General features: G+C 37.0%; 1 long non-coding RNA gene and 1 other non-coding gene across 2 annotated transcripts in view; both read left to right on the top strand.

The window, feature by feature from the left end:
• LOC104854358 overlaps window positions 1–26,374 on the top strand; it is a 61,635-nt gene that overhangs the window by 3,683 nt on the left and 31,578 nt on the right. The gene's annotated exons all lie outside the window — the stretch shown is intronic.
• Window positions 20,525–20,651, top strand: LOC117284864. The gene has a single exon (XR_004515934.1). It is a non-coding gene; the product is annotated as a small nucleolar RNA SNORA1 (small nucleolar RNA).

Below are 26,374 nucleotides of genomic sequence, written 5' to 3'. Positions count from 1 at the left end.
AAAAAGAAAGCTCAATTCAGAGAACCTGGGTTCAATGCCCAGGACTAAAAAAGATGCACAGGCAAATCATAGATGTTTTATTGCAACACTAAAAGTATAAGAAGAGCAAACAAAGTTATGTGTCTGATATACTTTAGGGAACAAAGCTTTTAGAGGCAACACTGTACCAAAGTAGAGCAGCATTCTTCAAATTCCTGAAATTGAGTCCTTTGCCTACCAAATATATGGATTAGTGAAATTTTATAGGAAAATAACCTACAGGCAATTTATTTAAAGTATGAAAATACTGATCACCACCTAAGTAATCAGAGTCACATTTAATTTGTTGCAGATGGATATGGATATATGTTTACTTCAAAATAAATCCAATAGGCAAGACTTTTAGAATTTACCAGAGGGAAATATTCCTATTTCATGTATCCTTAATTTAGTATTCTTACAAACTACTCAGATTCCTATGTTCAGGTTTGTTTGCTTGCTGATGATCAAATCAAAAGAAGTACTTCATTTAGATAAAAGGAAAATAATTTCTTGAAAGCTATCTCTAAGAAGATGGTGAGGCACATTTGCCTGAAACCACTCTCTCACCATGTACAGGTGGATAAGGGTCTTTTACAGTAAGGAACTGAGGCAAGGGGGAGCACAGGGAGATAACTCTGTTTTGCATAATTGTTTCATCACTTCCAGCCACTTTAAGGACATTGGCCTCTTTCTGGGCTTCTGCTTCTTGCAGCCAGTATCTGTATGTGCTGTCAATTCATCTGAGCTGAGGGGAGACAGGGATAGACATTTATTCTTTAAGCCAGAGAAAGTTTAGAGAAGCCAGTTGTTTCTAAAGAAAAAACAAATTAAAGGTCCATTTTGCAATACCAACTACAACTCCCATTTATCATTAGTTCAGTCCTCAATCTTGAGGGCCTTCAGATGCCAAACTGTCTGTTTGGCTCTATCATGTTGAATTGGCATATATATTCCATCAAAAGTAGCTAGAGTACAATCAAAGGAAAGACAGATGCTTGAATTCGAAAAACAAAATACCATTAAAATTGTGAAGTCAAATACAAAGAAATCCAAAGTCAGAGAGTATCTAATCACTACACATGCTAGTAGAGGATTTTCCTTCTCAGAAATCATGCATAAGCACTCACATTCATAAGTTCTGTAGCCCTACATGTCTTGCGAGGATTAGCAAAATGGGACTCTGATGCTCACCAATTTCTCCCCTTGTCTAAATATATTTTTACTTGCTCTAAAGGTATTGTCAACTAATAATTAGAGGCCTTGTCCCTCAGTGCTGAGTTCAGTTTCTCCAGTGATGTCATTTAGAATATTCACCGTGTTAGAGGAGATATGACAGATGAATAAAGTCATTGTCCCAAAAACACTTCTTACCAAATTTCAACAATATCAGAAATTCAGAAAGTTATCCTTATGCTGAATTTATCTGGAGTCTATTTTCAAGTTCAATCCTGTCTATTTTGTAGTAAGCATATTAAAATATTAGAAGCTTGACAAGTAGTTTCAAAGCTTCCAAGCAAAAATAAAACAAACCAAAAAGAGCAAAGCAAATACAACCTGTACAGTAGATTTAAAGTAAAAAAATGGCAAAGTTAATTAAAGAAATATAATATTTCCATGAATCAAGCTTAGTTCTGTCAGAAAGGTATTTCAGCAAATACTGAAGAGAATCCTGTTCTTGTAAATCAATTTGAATGGCTATTGGGGAAGAAGAACAACATTTACTAATGCTTTCATCAAACATGAGAATAGATCCTTTTAGTCGAACCCTCAGGATTATTTAGGTACAGAAACAGAACTGTAAAGTTTTTGAATACAGTGTGTAAAAGTTAATGTTCTTTCTCATTGAGTTTATTGGTACTTTTTAATATACTGCACAGTTACATTTACCACTCAACTTGTACCTTTACATGACAGATCTAGTTTCTCATTTCTTCCCCATACCCCTGCCACCCTTCATCCCCTCCACCCTTACCCATTTACAAAAACTTTGTTTCCATAATTTCATTTTCCCATATTTTTTCTTTTCCCTTATTTCCTTTCCCCTATGCTTCACATCTTACATACACCTTTAGCACTTTTCTTCCTATTTCACATTGTCAGGTATACAATTTGGATCTTATTTACACTTTTAATTTTTCACACCAGTGAAACTATTTGATATTAACATGTGTGTTTTAATTATTTCACTTGAGTATGGCCTCATATGCATCCATTTTCCTATGAATGACTCTTGTTTCTCATTCTTTATGTGTTAGTAGTATTATTTCATAGAAAAACCATATTTCTTTAGCCAGTCTCCAACTGATGGGCAATTGGGCTGTTTCCAAGTTTTAGCTATTAAAAACTGTACCTCTAAAAACATGGGTGTGCATATATCACTGTGGTATGATGCTTTTAATTCATTTGGAAAAATACCCAACAGAGGGATGGCTGGATCAAATGGAACCTCTAGTCCTAGTTCTTTGAGGTATCTCCATATTGATTTCCATTATAGTTGCACCTGTCTATACTCATGCCAAAAATGGAGAAGGGTTCCTTTCTCCCCACAACCTAGCCAATATTTGTTATTGGTTGATTTCTTGATAGCAGCCATTCTTTCTGGGGAGAGGTGGAATCTCAGTGTTGTTTTCACCTGCATCTCTTGAATAATATGGAACTTCTTAATATATTTATTTGCTGCATTTACTTCTTTGTCTGAGAAATGTCTGTTCATTTCAGATGCCCATTTTTGAATTGGGTCTTTATATTTGGGGGGCCTGATTTTTTTTTAGTTCTTTATATATTCTAGATAATAGTCCTTTGTCTGAGGAGCAGCTGCTCTGCTACTATTGTTTTCCCACATTGTAGGTTGTCTCTTAGCTCTGTTTATGATTTCTTTTGCAGTGCAGAATCTTTTTAATAAGATGTGATCCCAGTTGTTGATTCCTTTTGCTAGTTCCTGTGCTACTGAGCATTTGTTAAGAAAGAATCAAAAGAGACCTAGAATATCAGAAGCAAGTATAGGCAAAGGGGACATGGCAGGAGGTATCACAAGCCTGAACTTGAAACTATATTACAAAGCCAATGTGATTTAAAAAGAAAATACCAGCATGCTACTGACAATGAAAAAGACCTGAGCATCAGTGGAATAGATTGGAAGATACAGAAACAACTCCAGATGTACTTAGCTACTTCATCTTTGACAAAGGAGCCAAATATGTTCACTGGTGGAAAGAGAGACTCTTCAGTAAATTATGTTGGAAAAACTGGTTTTCAACCTGCCAAAGATTAAAATTAGACCCTTGTCTTTCAACATGCACTAAACTAAAATCCAAGTGGATTAAAGATCTAAATATTAAAAAAGAAACACTAAACTTGCTGGAAGATAATTTAGGTAGAACTCTCAAAGACATTGGCATAGGAAAAGACTTTATGAAAATTTAAGGTTTATTATATCAAATAAGAACATACAGGTTTGAGCAAGACAATCAAGACTAATATGGCTGTTTTCAGTTATAAAATGTAAGCAATATACCAAGTGACAATTTCACAAAATAATTTAGATACTGAAGCATATTGAGGTAAACTAATTATACGAGGAAAATTAAAATTTCTTTTATTCATTAAGTTTATTTGTATGGTATTCATCATTGAGAATTTGTACCTTCACATGACAGATTTTGGATCTTATTTTTCCCCATTCTCAGGTCCTCCCTTCTAATCCTCCATACCTCCCTATTTATAAGGACTTTGTTTCCATCTCTACATTATCAGTTATTCATTTAATTTCCTTCTTTCTTTTCTCATACCCAATGCACTTCCCCTTCCCCTTTGGCCATTTTCTTCCTACTTCTTATTGTCTATTATACATGTTGATCCATATTTAGACTTTCCATTTCTCACACCAGAGAAACTATTCAGTATTTACACATGCATGTCCTACTTATTTCATTTAAAAGTATGGCCTCAATGTGCACCCATTTAGCTATACGTGTCTCTAGTTTATTATTCTTTATGCCTGAGTATTACTCCCTTTTATTTTTAAAAAGCTACATCTTCTGTATCTATCTTGGGATGATATAAAGTTTTAGCAGTTACAAACTGTGACTCTATGAACATGGACACACATATATTGCTGTGGTATGGTTCTTTTAATTCTTTTGGAAAGATACCCAGCAGGAGAATAGCTGGGTCACAGGCATTTGTTATTGGTAAATTTCTTGATAGTAGCCATTCTTTCTGCAATGAGATAGAATCTGTGTTCTTTTCATTTGCATCTCTGCAATGACCAATGGTGTTGTACAGTTTTTCAAAGGTTTATTTGCTATTTATATTTCTTTGTGTGGAAATGTCTGTTCATTTCAGAAGCCCATTTTTGGATTGGGTCTTTTAATTTGGGAAGACTGATTTTCTTAAATTTTTTATATATTCTAGATAATAGACTTTTGACTGAGGAACAGATGGTAAATTTTTTTCCCACATTCTGAGTTGTCTTTTCACTCTATTAGTAGTTTATCTTGCTGTGCAAAAGTTTTTAACAAGAAGAGATTGTACTTGTTGATTCTTTGTGCTAGTTCATGTGTGAGATTGCATTTTTGTTCCCAAAATATTTTCCTACACCAATACCTTCAAAAGTTTTACTTAATTTCTCTCCCACCTGGTTTAGTGTTGCTGATTTAATATTTAGATCTTTGATCAATTTCAAATTTAGTACAGTTCATGATGATGAATATAGGTGAAGTTTTAATCTTTGGTAAGTTGAAACCCAATTTTTCCAGCACCATTTATTAAAAAGGCTATCTTTTTTTCCAGTAAGGTGTTTGGCTACTTTGTCAAACATGAGGTGGCTGACTGTGTCTTGAGCTCTTTTTGCATCTTTCTTTTTTTTTTCTTTTTCTTTTTTTATCAGCTTTAATTGAGTTTATTGGTACATTTTAGGGATACAGTACAGTTACATTCATTGTTGGGATCTTGTACCTCTACATGACAAGTCTTGATTCTCATTTTTTCCCCTTACCTCTGCCCTCCTTTCACCCCCTCCTCCCCTCCCCATCTACAAACACTTTATTTTCATCTTTTCATTATCTCACATTTTTTTATTATCCTTTTTTACTCTTCCCCTACCCATCCCACTTTCCCTGCACCTTTAGCTCCTTTCTTCCCATTTCTAAATGTCAGTAATCTTATTAGAATCTTATGTATTGTTGCAAATTATTCACACCAGGGAAACTATTCGGTATTTACACATGTGTGACTTATTTATTTCACTTAGGAGTATATCTTCAATATTTATCCATTTTCCTATGAATGGATCTATTTTCTCATTCTTTATGGCTGAGTATTGCATCTTTCTAATCCATGGCACAGGTCATCAGATCTGTTTCTTTGCTGGTACCATGCTCTTTTTTCCTGATTGAGTTTATTTGTACATTTTAGGTAGACAGTACAGTTACATTCATTGTTGGGATCTTGTACCTCTACATGAAAGGTCTTGGTTCTCATTTCTCCCCTTGTCCCTGCCCTCCCTTTACCCCCCCCTTTTACAAACACTTTATTTCCATTTTTCATTTTCTCATAATTTTTTATTTTCCATTATTTCCTCTACACTACCCTTCCCATTTCCCCTACACTGTGAGCACTTTTCTTCCTCTTTCAAAATGTCAATTATATAATTAGTTTCTAATGTATCATTATAGTTTTTCACACCAGGGAAACTACTCAGTATTTATACATATGTGACTTATATATTTCACTTAGGAGTATATCCTCAATATGTATCCATTTTCTTATGAATGAATCTAATTTATCATTCTTTATGGCTGAATACTATTCCATTTTAGAGAAAAACCACATCTTCTCTAACCAGTATCCAATTTATGGGCAAATGGGCTGTTTCCAAGTTTTAGCTATTATAAACTCTACTGCTGTAAACTTAGGTGCGCATATATCACTGTGATACAATTGTTTTACTTCTTTTGGAAAGATACCCAGCAGAGGAATACCTGGGTCAAATAAAACCTCTAATACTAGTTGTTTGAGGTATCTGCATATTGATTTCCATAGCGGTTGCACCAGTCTACAATCAAACCAATAATGGAGAAGGGTTTCTTTCTTCCCACAACCCTGGCAACATTTATGATTGTGTGATTCTTGATAGCAGTCATTCTTTGTGGAGTGAGGTGGAATCTCACTATTGTTTTCATCTGTATCTCTCGAATGACCAGTGATGTGGAACATTTTTTCATATATTTGCTTGCTGCTTTTACTTCTTTGTCTGAGAAATGTCTCTTAATTTCAGATGCCCATTTTTTAATTGGGTCTTTATATTTGGGGAGGGCTGATTGCTTTGAATTCTTTATATATTCTAGACAATAGTCCTTTGTCTGAGGACCAGCTGGTAAAATTTTTTCCCCACATTGTAGGTTGTCTCTTAGTTCTGTTGTTGGTTTCTTTTGCAGAGCAGAAGCTTTTTAATAAGATGAAATCCCAGTTGTTGATTCTTTCTGCTAGTTCCCATGCTACTGAGGCTTTGTTCATAAAGTCTTTTCCTATGTCAATGTCTTCAAGAGTTCTGCCTAACTTATCTTCCAGCAAGTTTAGTGTTTCTGTTTTAATATTTAGATCTTTAATCCACTTGGATTTTAATTTAGTGCATGGTGAAAGATAAGGGTCCAGTTTTAATCTTTTGCAAGTTCAGATCCAGTTTTTGCAACAGTATTTATTAAAGAGGCTATCTTTCCTCCACTGAGGATGGCCAGCTCCTTTGTCAAAGATGACATAGTTGAGTACATATGGATTTATTTTTGTGTCTTCCAATATGTTCCACTGATACTCAGATCTGTTTATTTGCCAGCACCATGCTGTTTTTATCACAGTGCATTTATTGTATAGATTCAAATTGGGAATTGTTATACCCGCTACCATGTCTCTGTTGCCTAGGATGGTTTTTGCTATTCTAGGTCTTTTCTGGTTTCAAATGAATTTTTTTTCTTTTTTCTAGTTCTGTGAAATATAGTGTTGGAATTTCAATTGGTATTGCATTGAATGTGTATAGCAGTTTTGGTAGTATGGCCATTTTCACTATGTTGGTTCTTCCCACCCAGCAGCAGGGAATATCTTTCCATTTTCTTATATCCTCTTCAATCTCTTTTTTCAGAGTGCTATACTTTTCAATGTAGAGGTCTTCTCCTTCTTTTGTTAGATTGATTCCTAGATACTTCATTTTTTTGGATGCTATTCTAAAAGGAATTGTTTCCCTAATTTCACTCTCAGTGAGTCTGTTATTTGTGTACAAAAGGCTATTGATTTTTGGGTGTCATCATGTATCTGGCTACTCTACCTAATCTGTCAATTAAGTGTAGATGTCTTTTGGTGGACTTTTTTGGTTCTTCAATGTAGAATATCATATGGTCAGCAAATAATGACAGCTTAAATTCTTTCTTTCGTATCTTCATTGCTTTAATTTCTTTCTCTTCTCGAATTGCTGTGGCTAATGTTTCCAGAATTATATCAAAGAGGAGTGGTGATAGTGAGCATCCTTGTCTTATTCTTGATTTTAATGTGACAGTTTTCAGTTTTTGGCCATTTAATATGAAGTTAGCTGTTGGTTTTTCATAGATAGCCTTTATCAAGTTGAGGTCAAGTCCATCTATTCCAATTTTCTGCAGAGTTTTTATTACTATGAATAGGTGTTGAATTTTGTTGAATACTTTTCCTGCATCTACCAAGAGGATCATTTGTTTTTTGTCCTTGACTCTGTTATTATAATGTATTGCATGTATTGACTTATGTATGTTAAACCATCTTTCCATCCCTGGAATAAATCTGCCTTGGCCAGTGTGTACAATTTTCTTCATGACTCTCTGTATTCTATTTGCCAATATCTTATTAAGGATTTTTGCATCTATATTCATTAAGGAGATTGGCCTGTAGTTCTCTTTTTTAGTTGGGTCTTTCCCTGGTTTGGGAATAAAAGTAAGATTTGATTCCAGAAATGAATTTTGAATTATTTCTTCTCTTTCAATTTCATTGAAAAGTTTAAAGACTAATGGCAGTAGTTCTTCTCTAAATGTCTTGTAAAATTCAACAGTGAATCCATCAGCACTTGGGCTTTTTGTTTATTGGTCAACTTTTAATTACATTTTCAATTTTGTTGATTTTTACTGGGGTGTTTAAATATTTTTATCTTCTTCATTAAAATTTGGTAATTCATAAGTATCTAGAAATCTGTCCATTTCTTCTCTGTTTTCCAGTTTATTAGAGTACAGATTCTCAAAGTAGGTATTGACGATCCTATGGATTTCTGTTGGATCTCTTGTGACTTCACCTTTTTCATTCCTAACTGCATAGATCTGAAACTTTTCTTTCCTTTTTTTGATAAGGTTAGCAAAGCGTTTATCAATTATATTTATTCTTTCATAAAATGAACTCTTTGATTCATTTATTTTGTTGCATCATTTTCTTAGTTTCCATTGCATTGATTTCTGCTCTAATCTTTATAATTTCCTCTCTTGTTGGAGCTTCGGATTTTTCTTGCTCTTGTTTTTCTAGTAGTCTAAGATTCATCATTGGGTTGATTATTTGAGCTCGCTCTGTTTTCCTAGTGTGGGCATTCAGTGCTATGAATTTTCCATGTAGAACTGCTTTCATTGTGTCCCATAGATTCCAGTATGTTGTATTGGTATTATCATTTATTTGTAAAAACTTTCTAATTTCTTCTGTGACCCATTGATTGTTCAGGAGAGTGTTGTTCACTTTCCATGTGTTTCTGAAGTTCCTGCAGTTTCTTATGCTTTTTATCTCCAGCTTGCTTGCACTATGATCTGATAATATACAGGGAATAACTTCAATTCTTTGCATTTATTCAAACTTGTTGTATGATCTAGTATGTTGTGTATCTTGGAGAATGACCCATGTGCAGCTTAAAAGAATGTATATTCAGGAATTTTGGGGTGGAACACTCTATAGATGTCTATTAAGTCCATACGTTCAAAAGCTTTGTTCATTTCTAGTATTTTGGTTTTGAATTTTTGCCTAGATGATCTGTCTCTTTGTGAAAGTGGTGTATTTACATCCCCCACTACAATTGTATTGGTGCTTATTTGGTTTTTTATGTTACTTAATATTTGTGCTATGTAGTTGGTGGCATTAATATTTTGTGCATATATATTTATACTTGTCATCTCTTCTTGAATTGTCCCATTTACAAGGATATACTGGCCTTCTTTGTCTCTCTTAATCAGGTTTGGTTTGAAATTTACTTTGTCTGTGAATAAAATTGGTACCCCTGCTTCTTTCCGGGCTCCTGATGCATGGAGAATTGTTTTCCATCCTTTCACTTCTGGTCTATGGGCTTCTTTTTGCACTAGGTGTGTTTGTCGTATAAAACATATTGTTGGATTTTGATTCTTAATCCATTCTGCCATTCTATTTTTCTTGATTGGTGAATTGAGGTCATTGTACTTGGTTTAATTCCTGGGTTTTTACTTAAATCTTCCTGATATAGTTGCACTTTAGCTTTTTATTCTCTAATGACTCATAGACATTCTCATTTTCATAATATCAGAAAAGACAACTCATTACATCAATCACAACCCTTTAGCCCAAATGATATAATCAGCAAAAGAATAGGATCAAGCACAACTTACAAACTGGGCAATTGTGGTAGTCATTATTGTATCCCCTTTAAATCTTGAGAATTAAATTAAAATCGAGAAGCAGCCCAAAGTGTTTTTTCAGTGAATAAACTCTTCAATATAGCTTCTTTCCCATTTGGGATGGGGTATTAGACAGAGTTAGGATGAGAGGAGTAGATAAGTAAAAGAGTTGCAGAAGATTTCAAGTGCAGCCAGAGGACATAGAATGACCATACCATCTTTAGGAAACTGTTGAAGTCAAAAGGGAAAGACAGAGTGCAAGAATAAAGACAAGAATGTAGCAACAGTAATAGGGTCTCACTTTGGACCTATTGTGCCTTGAGTGAAGTAAAATGAAAGAAGCAAAGAACATAAAGAAAAAAATGATAAAAGAAGAAATCTGAGTTAAGGCAGGAATAGGAACAGAAAGGGAGATGAGGAATAATATGGTGGTGCAAGAGACTGAGTTGGAATAAGAGGACAGAAAAAAGAAAGAATTTGCAGAGTGGAATGAGGAAAAGAAAGAAGAAAAGAATTTGAAGGGCTTTTTTCAGACTATATCTCTGCTGTCGTAATATACAACATGTGCAGCCATGTGCAGAGCTGTCCTTTGATCTCAGTTAGCCAATGGCAGACCCCTGAGATTCAGACTGATTTTGGGCAGAAGGCCTAAATAGAGTTCTCTGAACTCCTGCAGGTTTGAACTCTGCAAAGTTCTACTATAGGTTCTCTCCGTCCTTTCTTAAATGATGTTCAAATTCTGGAGCTCAGAAAAATGCCCTTTATGACCACCTGTGCCTCTGCAAAGTGGATCCAAGAACTGGCACAATCAGGAGGCCTGAGAGTGTGGGGGCGGGGTGGTCAAGGATGTGGGTTTTGCAGGGGTGCCCATGGGGCAAGCTAGTCCTCCCTGATTGGGCCAGGCGGGCCGGAAGGAGAATGGATCTGGGAGTGGCTGTCCCAGACCTCCACCTTCTGCTTGGTCACTGTGCTATTTTTCATCACAGTAGCTTTGTTATATAATTTCAAGTTGCACATTGTGATACTCCCCTTACCTGGTCTTTGCTGTGTAGAATTGCTTTTGCCATTCTAAGTCCCTTCTTGTTCCAAATGAAGTTTTGAATTGTTTTCTCAAGTTTTGTAAAGTATGCTATTGGAATTTCATTTGGGATTGCATTGAATCTATATAGCAGTTTTGGGAGTATGGCCATTTTCCCTCTATTGATTCTGATCCCTTTTTTCAGAGTGCTGGAGACTAACCCATGTGCAGCTGAAAAGAATGTAATTCTCATTTTGTGGGGGTGGAACATTCTATGGATGCCTATTAAGTTTATATGTTCAAAAGGTTGGTACAGTTCTTGCATTTTGTTTTTCATTTTTTGTCTAGATTATCCCTTTATTTTTGATAGTCGGGTATTTAGGTCCCCCACTACAATTGTATTAGTGTTTATTTGTTTTTTTCATGTTCCTTAATTTTTGTTTTATATAGTTTGGGGCATTAATATTTATTGTACATGTATTTATGATTGTCATATCTTCCTTGTGAATTCTTTCCTTTACAAAGATGTACTGGCCTTCTTTGACTCTCTTAAAAAGTTTTGGCTTGAAATTTACTTCATCTATGAATAAGATAGGTACCCCTACTATTTTCTGGGCTCCTGTTGCATGGAGAATTGTTTTCCATCCTTTCATTTTCCATCTATGTGCTTCTTTTTTCACTAGGTATGTTTCTTGTATCCAACATATCATTGGATTATGCTTCCTACTCCATTCTGCCAGTCTATTTCCCTTGATTCATGAATTGTGGCCATTGACACTGATGGTTATAACTGATATGCACTGACTTATCATTTACATGCTATTGTCCTATTGTTTGCTCTTTTTAATCTCTCCCCCTTCCCTTTAGATTCTGCTCTTGCCAATTGATTTGCTCTGTTGGGACTCATGGTGCAGTGGCCTTCATTGTTTTTTTCTAGGATATTGTTTAGAATTGCTTGTAGTGCTGGTTTGGTATTTATGTAATTTCTCAGGTGTTCTTTGTCATGGAAGTATCTTATTTCCTCATCCATTTTGAAAGAGAGTTTTGCAGGATACATCAGTCTAGGTTGGAGTATGTTTTCTTTCAGTACTTGAAATACCTCACTCCAGGCTCTCCTTGACCTGAGGATTTGTGTTGAAAAGTCTGCTGTGATTCTCATGGGCTTTCCTTTGCATGTGATTTGTTTCTTTCCTCTTACTGCTTGTAGTATTTTGTTCTTCTGTTGGGTTTCTGTGACCTTGACTATTATACGACTAGGAGAATATTTTTTTTTTAATCAGGGCTAGATGGAGTCCTATATAACTCACTTATCTGTATGTGAAATTCTTGCAATCTGTTTTGGAAGTTTTCTGTCATTAATTCTGTGAACAAATATTTAAGTCATTTGTATTTTCTCCTTCTACTTCATGGATTCCCATCAGTCTTATGTTATTCTTTTTTGCATCATTTAAGAGTTGGCTCAATCTTTCATAATCCCTTACTGTTTTTAAGAGAACTCTCTTTTCATGGTCACTGACTCCAATCCTACCTTCTGTATCTGAAATCCTATCTTCACATCCATTTATCCTGCTGTGAAAGCTTTCAATAGAGTTTTTAATCTCCTGGATATCTGTATTTATATGTTTCATGGATTCCATTTCTTTCCTATGTTGGATATTCATGGTATCCATTTCATTAGTATAGTGGGCCTGCCTGGCTTCTATCATGGTCCTGAGCTCTCCTATTTTTTTTCAGTTGCTTTTCTAGAGTCTCTAATCATGTCTTTCTTTGTGCTCCCCATTTCTGTAGTTATATAGGAAATTATTTCTGTTTTGAATTTTTCCAGAGCCTGATGACATTGTTTTGTTACTTCGTATGATATGAATTCAGGGTGTCCTAGTGGTTGATTCTCAGACATTTCCCCCTCATTTCCCCTAGAGTTTGTTGTTGTTGAACTGGAATTCTGTCTTTGTGTCTTGCTTAAGTGTTTTATCATTTTTATTTTTGTTTTTGTGCTGTCCTTGGTTCAATTCCTGGATTATTACTTTGATCTTCCTGATATAGTTGCTCTTTAGCTTTTGAGTCTCTAATGACTCATAGACACTCTCATTTTCATAATACCAGAAAGGAAAACTTATTAAATCAATCACAAACCTTTAGCCAAATTGATGCAATCAGCATCACAATAGCATCAAGCAAAGCTTTAAAAATTGAGCAACTGTGGTACTTATTAAACTATCACCTTTAAATCATATGAATTATATCAAAATTGAGGAACAGCACAAAATATGTTTATAGTGAATATACTCTTCAATATAGCAACCTTATCCTTTAGGATGGGGAGTTAGGTGGAGTTAGGAAGAGAGAAATAGATGGGTAAAAGAATAGGAGAAGGTTTCAAGTGAAGCCAGAGGACACAGGATGACCACACAAACTTTAGGAAACTTTTGAGGACAAAGGTAAAGATAGAGTGCAAGAAGAAGGACAAGAATAGAACAGCTTAACAGTAATAGGGACTCATTTTCCTTTGAAACTAGTAATTCTCTAGTGAAGGAAAAAAGAAAGAAGAAAAGGAAAGAAAGATGAAAAATAAAAAAAAAGAAGAAATCCAAATTAGGGCAGGAACAGGAACAGAAAGGTAAATGAACAGTAATATGGGGTAGCAAGAGACTGAGTGGAAAAAAGACAGAAAAAAGAAAGAATTTGCAGCATGGAATGAGGAAAAGAAAGAAGAGAAAGAATTTGAAGAGCCTCTTTTAGGGTATATTTCTGCTGTCACAATAGATCATGTGCACAGCAATGTACAGAACTATGTAATTTAGTATCAGCTAGCTGATGTCAGACCCCTGAGATTCAGGCTGAATTCAGGCTGCAAGGCCCTAATTGAGCTCCCTGACCTCCTGCAGGGTTGAACTCTGCACTTTTCTAGTACAGGTTCCCTCTTTTCTTTCTCTGAAGATATTCAAAGTTCTAATGGAAGGTAGTGATCCCTCCAACTTGTCAGCTGTGGAGGTCTGATATGCCTTTATTGCAGTTGATCACTTCCATTCTATCTTCTGGAGCTCAGTAAAATGATCTCTATGACCACTTGTGCCTCTGCAGAGTGGATCAATGAACTGCTATAATCAGGAGGCCTGAAAGCATGTCGGGGCATGTTGCAGAGGTGCCCATGCAGCAAACCAGTCCTCACTGTTCTGCTGGATGCTGGCTAGGGTGAGTCTGGGCTCACTGCCTGGCTAATCAGTCCTCACTGGTCTACTGGATACAGACCATGGTGAGGGCTGGGCTGCTCCAGTCCTCACTAGTCTGAATGCAAGCCAGGGCAAGGGTGCACTCACTGTGTGGCTAGCCTGTCCCCACTGGTCCATTGGATGCAGGTCAGAGGAAGGGCTGGATCTCCACGTGTCTGCCCAGTTGCTCACTGGTCCAGTGGATGCAGGCTGGAAAGAGGGCTGGATCTCCATGCAGCTCCCCCAGTCATCATCCATCCACTGGATGAAGGCTGGTGCAAGTGTAGGCTCAATGTGTGGCAACTGGTCCTCATTGTTCTGTTGGATGCAGGCTGGGGTGAGGGCAGGCTCAACTGCGTGGCTAATCAGTCCTCTCCAGTTCACTGGATTCAGGCTGGAGTGAGGGCAGTATCTCCATGTGGCTGCCCCAGGACTCACCAATCTGCTGGATACAGGCTGGGGGAAGAATGCACTCACTGCATGGCTAACTGGTCCCCACTGGTCCACTGATGCAGGCTGGAGCATTGACTGGATCTCTGTGCAGCTGCCCTGGTCTTCTCTGGTCCACTAGAGGCAGGCTGCAGTGATGGTGGGCTCACTGCCTAGCTATCCAGTCCACTGGATTTAGCCTGGAGTGAGGGTGGAATTTCTGCATGGCTACCCCAGTCCTCACTGGTCTGCTGGACTCAGGCTGGGACAAGGGCTGGCTCACTGTGTGGCTAACCATTCCTCAATGGTCCACTGTATGCAGGCTGGGGTGATGTTGAGTCCACTGCATAGTTAACTATTCCTCACCAATCAACTGGAAGCAGGCTGGGGTGAGGGTGGGCTCACAGGGTGGCTAACGGGTCCTCACCAGCTTGCTGGATGCAGGCTGGGGTGATGTTGAGTCCACTGCATGGTTAACTATTCCTCATCAGTCAACTGGAAGCAGGCTGGAGTGAAGGTGGGCTCACAGGGTGGCTAACTGGTCCTCACCAGTCTGCTGGATGCAGGCTGGGGACCCAAAAGATTTGTTACTCAATCATTCAAAGATTTTTTTTTTGTAAAAGCATAGACATTATTTTAAAGTTATATTAAGTATTTAAGGACATAGTAGACAGTAAAATAATAGCAATTTATTGTTTACACAGAAGCATGCAAGCCTTTTAGCAACTCTTAAAACTATTAGCATTAGGCCTCATTAAAAAGTAACACTAGACTGGGGATTTAGCTCTGTGGTTCGGTGGCCTGCCTTGCAAGCACAAGGACCCGAGTTCAATTAAAAAAAAAAAAAAAAAAAAAAAAAAAAAAGTAACACTAACAAACCCAGTAAGGTATAGCTTTTGAAAAGTAAAGCTTTTTTAAGCCAACTGTTACAAGAACATTAAGAGCTGTACTTGTGGGAGTTATTAATATTAGGGTATCTCAATATAATAAACAGATACTACTCTCAATCACTAAGACTTATTTAAAGCTTTTTTTTTTTTGGTTCTGAGGATCAAACTCAGGATTTTTTCACTTGCAAGGCAGGCAGTGGAACCACTGTGCTAAATCCCTGACCCTAAAGCTTATTTTTAAACTCATTTTGACCTATAGTTTGAAAACTCTCCATTTTTAAATACTTACTGCTCCTCTAGAAGAGTTATACAAATTTATTAAAGAATAGACATATTTTGATCTTATAACAGTATTATACATATACATATATCAACAATCTATGATATAGATTTAATATAGTAAAAATACCATCTATAAATTTTAAGAAGCAAAGAATAAATGAATTAATACTTAGCAAATATCTTTAGCATTTTAATAAAATTACACATAACTCAAATGTTTTACTTACATATCCATCTACTTAGATTTTAACAATTATTTCTAAATGGCCCATAAAATGTAAAACATCTGACAAGCTCTAGGTTGTTCCCAAACACTTCATTATTGAGGAAAAATAACGCTCAGTCATTGTAGCCAATACCTAAAAGTTGCATGTGCATGTGCTACTAAAGAACATTATTTTAAAATCTTTGAAAGTTCTTCAGGGGGGACTTTTGAATTTGAATATTTACACTGACCCCAATGAATTATTTTCTAAACAAATATTCATGTAAAAAAAACCAAAATATTCTGGATAATAAAAAAGTCATGTGAATCTGTTACCAATTGATGGCTTCAATGGAAATGTATTCTGGGTGTTGATGTTCTGAAGTATTGGAGAACACACATGGAAAGGGTAGTGGGGATGTACATTTACTGAGGTGGAAAAGACATATGTTCTACAGAGCATAGTGGGCCAGTTAACAGACTCAAAGCATCCATGAAGATAATAGAATGGAGTCTTTTGTAACTGAAATTGCTAGATTGGTTATTCCCTTATGTAAATAAAGGATTGGGAAGGTTATTCTATTAAACATTCATTCAGCTTCGTACCAGATTTAAGCTATCCTATTGATGAAGCACTTGATTTTGAAGAATTGAAAATAGAAATTTTTCACTGGTTCTGTTACTATGGAAGGAAAATGTATAGTCCAGACTCTTGTTTATGATTAGCAAAAAAAAGAAAAGGGTAAACCTAGTAGCAAGTGACAAGCTGCTACATTTATTGATGATCATGGGAAATAGTGCTCAGGGCATTTCCGTGGGTACAAAATATATGGCACAGACAGAGAATAATGCTGGTGTGACAAACAAGCAAAAGCACCACATACGGGTCATAGCACACAGAAGCAGCAAAAGCAGCAGACCCTGATAAAACAAGCTATTTGATTTTAAAAGATATTCACCTCAGCCCAGTTGCCTACCTCTGAATGACTATGACAGGAATGACTGACAAGGTGCAATTTTATCCAAGGTTTTTCAACAATATTCTGGTCCCAGAATTCACTCTGGCATTAATTACATGCATGACATGTAGTACATATTTATGAATGCTTAATGAGGGTGAAAGTTACTGAAGGTTGGGCTAGAAAATACAACACACGTGTGCTCTTGCTAGAGCATCAGAAATCTTGTGGATTCTTGTTATTTTATTTTCTACCTCTCTTAGGATGAAGAAAGAGGAATACTGTAGGATGATGTTTGAAATTAAATGGGTGGAAGAGAGTAACTCTCTCAGAGTCATTGTTTCTAACTAATATTCTTCCCTGGAAGCCCTGGTCCTACAGTCTTTAAGGGCTGTTGAAGGATGAAGTTCTGTCTCCTATGTCTACTTCTGGCTAAATAGGAGCCATACACTTGCCTATGTGCAGTCCAAGAAACCTTTGCTCTAACTTATCTATTAATTCAATGAAGCTGAGTGTTTCCTCTGAGGATGTCCTGATTTGCTATAGATGTGGAAGCAGGTGCTGATCTTGGATTAGGACCATCATCAATTGTTAAATGACTGTCAAACAAAAAGCAACAAATTTGACTAAGAGATTAAGTGTATATAAACTAAATAGTAAGGTTATGAAAAGCATTAATAAAGGGAATATCAAGGTCAGTAATGAAAATCCATGATTCCAGATATTTGACCAAGACTCAGTAATTCACAGATCTTAGATACATCATCAATTAGTATTTGTGCTGTATCTATAACTATTTCAGACTAACTGACATAGTATCTATATTATTCTTTTAGAGACAAATATAACCTCTCTGATTCAGTAATTAGGAGATGTAGTCCCCTATAGTGTTTGTTGGCCATTACCACTAGTAAGTCTATTTGATCTTGAAGGATGGCAATGCTCTGGGCAAGTTGGCTAGGCCATCTTTCAAATTGTTTGGTAGCTGTTGATGGTAAGAGAAAGATGTGATTAGTTTTAAGTTCTTAGGTAAGTTATCACTGTTTTTTCTCTATTAAAGTCATTTTTGATTCTTCAAGGGAATACCAAAAGAAACAGAAAAAAAGAAGTAATGTTATAACTTGGGACAGGGATCTCAAGTGTAGTAAAAAAGAGAGTAGCAAGATTGGCCACACAATTTACATATAAAGAACAAAAATTGTACTTACCTGGTTCAATGGGGTAGTTGGTGTTTTCTTTTCCAAAACTAAGTTTGAGGTAGTCTACTAATTCACACGTGTGTGAGGTTGATTTTCCCTCTTCATTTTCTGATATCTCAAGGGGTTTCGGTGTTACCTTGGAGAGGTGAATCCAGCTATCTGTTCACTGTATCTTAATGGCAGAAAGAGCAATTAATAGGGTTGTATAAGGACCTTTCCATTAGGATGAGTTGGTCCTGGGATCCACCTTACTTATAGGTCTTGATTAGGACCAGATCACCAAGGCTCACATAGAGGTGAAAAATTTTCATAGTCCCTGAGGGTGGAATGATATTACTTCTATATCCCTGTGTGGCCTGTTGGAAAGGCCTCTACCAGTGCAGTAAGTGATGAACTTGAAGCCACTAGAGAGTGGTTTGATAAACTTTGCAAGAGAAGAGGAATCCACAATGTGAAAACATGTCTGAGGCTTCCAGCTCTAACAAGGCTGATGCAGAAGACTATAAGAAACAATTCACAGAATTCATGAAGGCAAAATGATACATCTCTCAAAAAGTGTTCAACTGTGATGAAACTGTGCTCTTTTGGAAGAAGATGCAAACAGAACCTCTGTCATTCAGGAGGAAAATGTACTGCCAGGGCACAAGCCCATGAAAGAATGTTTGACCTTTTTATTGTGGGCAAATGCAAGTGTCAATATGAAGATTAAACTATTATTGGTGTACCATTCTCAGGCCTCTTATGAATTCAAGAAACAAAATGTTAACTAGACGAGACTGCCTCTTGTGTGGAGGGCCAATGCAAAAACATGGGTCTCGAGGCAATTGTTCATGGAATAGAGAGCACTAGGTGTTCAAACATGATTGAGAAATATCTTTCTGAAAACCACCTGCCTGTAAGTAGCTTTCTTATGATTTACAATGACCCAACGCATCGTTCTGCCTTGGTGGATGATATGGATGTTAACTATTACTCCATAAAGGTCAAGTTCCCCACTCTACAACACATGACACTTCTTCTCCAGCAAGTGATCTGCCATTTCTAGAAGTGTACACAAGGGTTCTCTTTCAACAAGTATTTTAATCTCATTGAAGAGAAATCTTTTACTCTCAAAAAGTTCTGTAAGAAACATGTGAATGTACTCAACTGCATCAACCTCATTGACAAAACCTGAGAAGATGTCATATATAAGACCTTGAACTCAGACTGGAGGAAACTGGCCAGAATGTGTCACTGACTGTGACTTTGAAGGATCTTATGCACAGGTAGTGGAGGAGATTATGTCCATGGATAAAAGTATAGGTCTATGCATCAATGGTGAAGACATAGATTAGCTTGGTTTCCCCTAGCACTGTGAGATTTTTCTCTAAAATTTATAACATAACACAATTTTAAGCTGTCCCTTTTCCCTACTCAACTGTCTTCTTTCCTCTACTTCATCAAGGTTATTAAAGACATAACCAGCTACAATGACCAATTGACTTATTTCAGTTTTGTGCACCAGGTTGGAGCTTTGGAGCTTTTTACTAAAATCTTTAGCTGACTGACCAATAAAATAATGCTTTAGGATAACCTTTGTCTAGACCCAGATACTAAATTAGTGTATATTATTGAGTGACTCTTTAATCCAGAGCTGAAAAGTAACTGGATTTTTTTTCAAAGCCTTGACTAACAGATGTGAGCTTATTTAAAAAGTTTAGGCATTCCTTTTGAAATACCCACTAAAATGGATTTAATGTATAACTTTTGTTTGTCTTCTCCATCTCAAATGTTATCATCCCAGTTGGACCCCTCTCGGGACTACAATAGTGCAATAATTGGCTGATTATCAGAGAATGAAGTGGTAAAGTCTTCATTAGCCTCCTTTGAAGCCCTTATGATCCTCTTTCCATTGCTGTTTAACAAGAATCCAGGATGAACTGGACATCTCGTCACATCAGATCTTTTTTGTGGGGGTGGGAACTGGAGATTGAAGTCAGGACCTTGCACTTGTGAGGCAGGCAGTGGAAACACTGAGCTGAATCCCTGGCCTCATATCACATCATATCAAAAGCCATTGCTACTGTATGAAAACCATCAGAAAACTTTTCAGGATCCTCAAAGAATCTATCCAGTTTTTTTTTTTTTTTTTTCACTCCTGAATACTTAACTCGATAGATCTGTGAGAAAGCGTTCAAACAGCAATTCAGGTGAAATGTATGAAGCATAGCCACAAATGGATTGTTTGAATAGGCAGGAGTAGTAGGAAACCTAACAGGCCTATCCCTGAGCCAGTCCCCACTCCATTAATGGGGATCTGACAAGGCATGTCCTGATATTATCCATGACTTTTGGCCCCAGGACCACACTTAGTAAGGATTAGTTCCTTACAATTCAGCCATAGAAGCCTTAGAGTACATCTAAGTTACTTTGAACATGGAACATGATAGGACATGCTCTAGATTTTCCATAACAAATTTCACTTTATGTCAGGTCCTACTACAGTGCTTGGGTACTGAAGAGTCATCCCAGGTCCTGTGATTCTGCACATTTGCCCTAGTTCTTATGATTTTGAGAGATTATAGCCACTTGTTTGAACTGTTTTGCCTCAGACCCCTATTCTACCTCAGATCAACTGGGGTACTGCAACAAAAAAATTTAATAGTAGCCATGAGGATTTAAAATGGCAAAGCTCAGAAGATCTAAAAAGGATTCGAAAGGGCATTGGTGTCCAAAATTGGTCAGTGTAGCTACAACTGAGACACAGATCATGCTTCCATGACAGTAAACATATTACAGTTATGACAATGGGAACTGTACTGATTTGCTAAATTTTGTTTTACAAAAAGAACATCTAAAAAGATCCACAACCTACTGGGGAAATACTGGTACCCCAATAGTTGCCCCCTGATTTGTTATTCAAGAATTATGGCAGTTGTTACTGATTTCAACATGGGCCCAGCTATTTCACAAAATTAGGAAGCAGCACAGCACAGCTGAGAAATGTTAACTGAGACACAAGTTCATGCATAATATAAAACTGTGTGTTTTTTTTCTTATAGACCTAGTACAGAATCTCTCAAGTGGAATAGTTATTTTTGCTGTAAACCATAATTCTTTTAAACAATGGCTAGTAAAATACTATTTTTATGACCCCTTCAACTAATACTAAAAGCAAATTTATGACTATTGCCATATCAGTTTATGAAAAGCTAAACAAATTAAACTTTTAAATAAATGAATGTTCAAACAGCATTAATATGTGTCACACATTAGCTCAATGTTCAACACACTGATTCCTTAAATTCATTAAGACTCTAACAAACTCAAATTTTTTAATTGCATTCCCTTTATGCTCTTTAATTTTTAATAACTTTTGTGAAACTAAAATTTTTTCAGAAAATCAAAATCTGAAATATATTTCTTATTAGTTATCACAGAAAAATACATGTCAATATTTTCAGGACACCTTTGCTATATCTTTCAAAACATTTTCTTAAGTCATGTGATGATAAAGACAGTTGGGTTTGTAATTTCTTAATTATCAACTGCTCTTATTTTAGCTTAATCTGGTACCATCTTACAATACACACACACAAATAGACATGTAGATATTACATGCAATACATGAATATAAATATGTATAAAATGGAGACTTATAGTTATCATTTTCAGCTTTTTAAAAGTACTATCAGCATATTTTTATAGTACCCTGCAATACTCAATATTAAATTTGGCCTCTAAAATTTTTTACTACTGGGCTGGGGTTTTAGCTCAGTGGTGCCACCATCTGCCTTGCAAGTTCAAGGTCCCAAGTTCAATCCCCGGTATGAAAAAGAAATCTTAATACCTACTTCTTTGTCAATTGATGGGCCAAGAATTTAAAATTTTTATTCACTTACAAAAATCCTCAAAAAGTTATGAAGCTCCAAATGCTTACATAATTCTAGATGGTAACGAAACTTGCTGTAATCCAAGGATAATGGTGGCAAAAAGAGGAATAAGATCAAATCAAGAAAGAAAACTAAGGCAAACAAAAGCAAATGAGTACTCCAAACCAACAAAACAATTGCCTGGAAATTTTTTTTACCTCTGAATCTCTGCTAACACCAATTAGTACTCCAAAATGACCTGCAGTACAATACAAATGGTCACAAATGGTAAAGGCACATACCTCACTCAAACGGCACTGATGAATGACCTATTAGTGCAAAATAAAGTGGAGCCTATCAGTTCCTTAAATAACCTTTCCTGTTTTACAACAAAAGTAGCTGAAAGGAGATTCCTGGGTTCAAAAAGTGTTCAAAAAGTGTCCCCAGATGCTCTTGGAATGTCTCTGAAGTCCTGACTATGGCTTCAGCTAGCCAGAAGAATTAAGTCCATTTTCCCAAGTGCCTGCCAGGTTGCATACCTCTCAAGATCAAGGACTTACCTCCTGCTTGACTATGCCAAAATGGCTTCAAGCTTATTAGGTTTATAAGCTTATTTTTGTGTGCTTTCTGCAAACCAAATCCAAGAAGGCCATATATTTCTGAGACATTACAAAAGCCTGTTTGCCTCAAACAAGTATCTAACTTTATAGAGGTAGGTAAGAGTCTTTCATAATAATGAAAAGAGAGGATGGGGCCACAGAGATAAAATGTAAGGAAAAATTTGGATGAGATCTTCCAATGAGTTGTGACCCTTCCCCTACGTTCTCTTAAACTTTTAGTAATACCAATATCCCTAATTCATTGGTCCAGTTCCTGTTTCTAGAATAGACCATTACAGACTAACAGACACACAGCTCCAGAAGAGTAGAAAATCTTAAACACAGGGACCAGTGACAATGGACTAAGACAGATGGCATGATCTCAGAATAGTTTGTAGCAGAATCATTCTCTGCTACCCCTTATAGACACCTCACTTTGTATCAGAGCTGTTGTTCTGGCATCTCAGAGTCATTGGTACTTCTCAGGTCTTTATTTTAAATAAAGCATGTGCTTGCTGAAAGTTTTTCTCACTCTCTTTTCTAGTTCTTACACTTGGTGGTCCATATAGGGATGAGAAGGAGATGATTGTCTTCCTCCTTTCTTCCCTGCTTTCTTCCTCCCCTTAGCAAAGTAGAGGACCCTACTGAACTTCTGGTGCTTCTCTCAGCCCTGAGGACACAACAGTGTAGAGGTTCTGGATGGTGACCATTGAGCATATGGTGTCTTCCATGGACCATCTGACTGGGGAGGGAAAGACATTCTTCTGCATAACTGATTCTTTAGCCTCCTCTCATGGCAAAACTGATGATCTGGGTGCTCATACAGCCTAACGCAGTCCATAGGAATTCATTTCTGGTCTGGAACCTAGTTGAGGGTTTATACTAATCTGCCTGTAGCCAAGAGGCCATCTCAGTGTGCCATTCCCACTGTTTTCTACTTTTGATGCAACATTCCCTATTATTTATCTTTAGGAACTCTTTTCTAAAAACCTGTAATATGAGAGGTAACCATTGCCTTTAATGCTTCTCACATGCCTCATTTTGACACACACAGAACTTGTAAGAGTAGCCCCCTTAGAGTAGTCTCCTTAGCACCCATGGAAGCTCCTGTCAGCTCTTCTGACCCTCATGGATTCACATAACTTCCTAGAATTTCAGGTGGGGTTGTCTACTCACTCACTCAGGAAACAACTTTCTCTGACATAGCTGAGACACATCCATTATATTGAGCCACAAGCCCACTTGCAGAGATTGACAAAAATGCCAAGATTTTATTCAATACATTCTCATTGGTCTAGACAGGGCCTCCATTAAGCATATCAACTTTAAAAAAAACTCCAAAAATCTATCAAGATGCCCAAGAAAATTTGGTGTAGTATATAGCCTGACTCACAGAGACACTAAAAGTTCACACTCACTTAGATCTCTCCTCAGCCAAATAGCAACTTTTTCTCAATAATTATTTCATTTCCCAGACAGCCTCTGACATCAGAAGAATGCTCAAAATATTCAAGGATGATCCTCATACCTCTAGGACCACTACTTTCATTGGCTATAACTGAAAACTTGACAGACAGGTCTCAAAAAAAAAAAAAAAAAACTCCAAAAAATCTTCCCTCTAGCTTCTCACAACAATCCACCCAGTCCAACTACCCAAGCAAAATGCTAATCCCCCTAAAGCTTGATTTCAATGTGGCAAAATGAGGCATCAGACAAAATAACGCCCAAATTAACAGCCCACCATAAATCTTTGTGCCATATGTGGCTTAAAGTGTCACTAAGAGATGGACTGTCACTGCTCCAGCATGGGGTTGGGACTAGCCACTCCCATACCTTGCCATGATGATCTAATGGGACATGCTTTTCTAGATAAAGACTGAGAGGGCTTACAGCACTCACATCTTGAGGTCATTACCACACAAGAGCTTAGGATATTTTTTCTCATCAAAGATAAATCTATCTCAATTATTCTCATGTGGGGACCATTTATTCTTTGTCAACATTCTTGAGATCTACAATTAAATCTGCAGTATCAGTAATAAAAATTGATGACTAGCTTTTTCTTCCCTATATGGCAATACACTTAAATTTTGCACTCTTGGTGATTCCCTAGTGTCTTATTCCCATCCTGGGATAAGACCCCCTTTTTGAGTTCTGGGCAAAAAGAGCCTCAAGCCTCTACACATTGTACCCTTCTCCTTACACCTTACTCCAATCCCTCACCTCCACTCCAGTTTCTGAGAACTTTACACATTTAGTTATACTGACCCTGCCTCAGACCATGCCACTCAACTCACCTACACAGTACTACCTCCACAATTTACAGACATCCCCCACTTATTTGGTTAGGCTTTCCGCTGAAATCTTGACCCAACTCCACTTCTGAACAATAAAGTGCTTCAAGATGTTAATTTGATATTAATTGACACTCCTATTTCTCAAGGGTGTCACACATACACCTCTCACTTCTCAGCCTAGCTGTCTTTCTCTGCCTATGGTTTCTCAACTTGAGCCTTATAGCCAGACTCCTTTATAATGCTTCCACCAAACCTGCAATTTCCTATTCTCTCTGGGTCAAGACATCATTCACAACTGCTTCAAACCTCTCATCATGATCTCAATCACTTTTCCAATAAACACAACTCCCAGTGCAAGGTGCTCTGACTTTTGACACAAACATAAACAAGACCCAATCATTTCCCCCCAAAACATTTCATAACAGACATAACTTCCAGCCCTAACCCAAACTCTTATCCTGGATTCCTCCTATCTTCATCTAAACTTCAAAGGACCCCAGTCACCTAACTCCTTACTTTATTCCAAGATCTCAGCCATTAAACTCCACCATCCCTGGCAAGAAATATCATCACTGACCCTCATCCATAAATGAACTAGTATATAGTATCCCTCTTCTTCTAGGCCCCATTCCTCCAATGCCTTCCCCTAAAAAATTACTCTCAGTCACTTCAAGCAGTTGAAGCCCTCCTATGAGCACAGGTTGACTCTCCTTCCCCAGACTTCACATATACTATTCCTTTCCTCCTTCACCCAAGCCAAGAGGTCCTACTGCAACCCATTACCTACTGTGCTTTCCACCATGCCCTTATTATTTACTAATTTAAAACCCCAAAATATCAGGCCATTCACTGCTTAGTCCCTTCATCTCAATCCCTTAATTTCCTCACTTTATCCTTTTCCTCCTACAAACATTCTTTGCCCCAACATAAACTTCCTTCCCAAAATAATAACTGACCTCTGGATCCAGGATACTTTCCTGGAGTTCATGCCAACCAAAATCAGCTTCTTCATTTTTTACACATAATTTCTATTAGTCTAGCCAACATGTTATATTTTCATTTAATTCCCCTTGTGACAAAAATTTTTAAAAGCCACCACTGTTTAAACTCAGCTAGCCAAAGTTAAAGTCAAGCACAGCCTTTCCCCAACCCAATTGCTGGCCATGCCGACATCCTCATGTCCCAATCAAGAAAAAACAAAATTCAATAATCTGGTGCACAAAGACAAAGTTCCTGCTACTGCCCAAAACTTGACCCCCACAGCCACTGTGCCATCCACCTTGCCTAACTAACCTTCCCTTTCCCTTCAACTTTTTTATCCTCTCTCTATTAATCTCACTAACTTGTAAAATTAAATTCACTCACTTGCTGCCAGTGATACAAAACTACTAAAGCCTAAACTTGCTCACCAAAAGGTGGGCTCTGTGCCTTTCTCCAGGAGACCTATTGTTTCTTTGCCAACAAATACACACTCAAACAAGATGACATCAAAAGGCCTTGGGATCAGGCATCATACTAGGTATTTCCTGGCTGACTGGCCACTTCTAGAAGATTCTGGCTTGTACTCCTTCTTTGACTCATTTTTAAAATACTCTTCCTAATCATGTTTGCCCTTTCTCTCTTCCAGATTCCATTTTTGTTCAAACATGGATGTCTAGGTTCAACAGTTAGTTCATCTATCTCAGTCCATAATCACTGGTTCACTTTGTGTTTACATTTTTCTGTTCTTCTGGAGCTGAAAGCCACTTAGTCTGGAATGGTCTTTTCTATAAATAGGAAT

Source organism: Fukomys damarensis, unplaced genomic scaffold, assembly GCF_012274545.1.
Source record: "Fukomys damarensis isolate Sample0158 unplaced genomic scaffold, DMR_v1.0_HiC HiC_scaffold_39, whole genome shotgun sequence".
In the NCBI taxonomy this organism is placed as follows: Eukaryota; Metazoa; Chordata; class Mammalia; order Rodentia; family Bathyergidae; genus Fukomys; species Fukomys damarensis.
The sequence above is the reverse complement of the archived record's forward strand: the minus strand, read 5'-3'. Positions and strand labels throughout refer to the sequence as shown.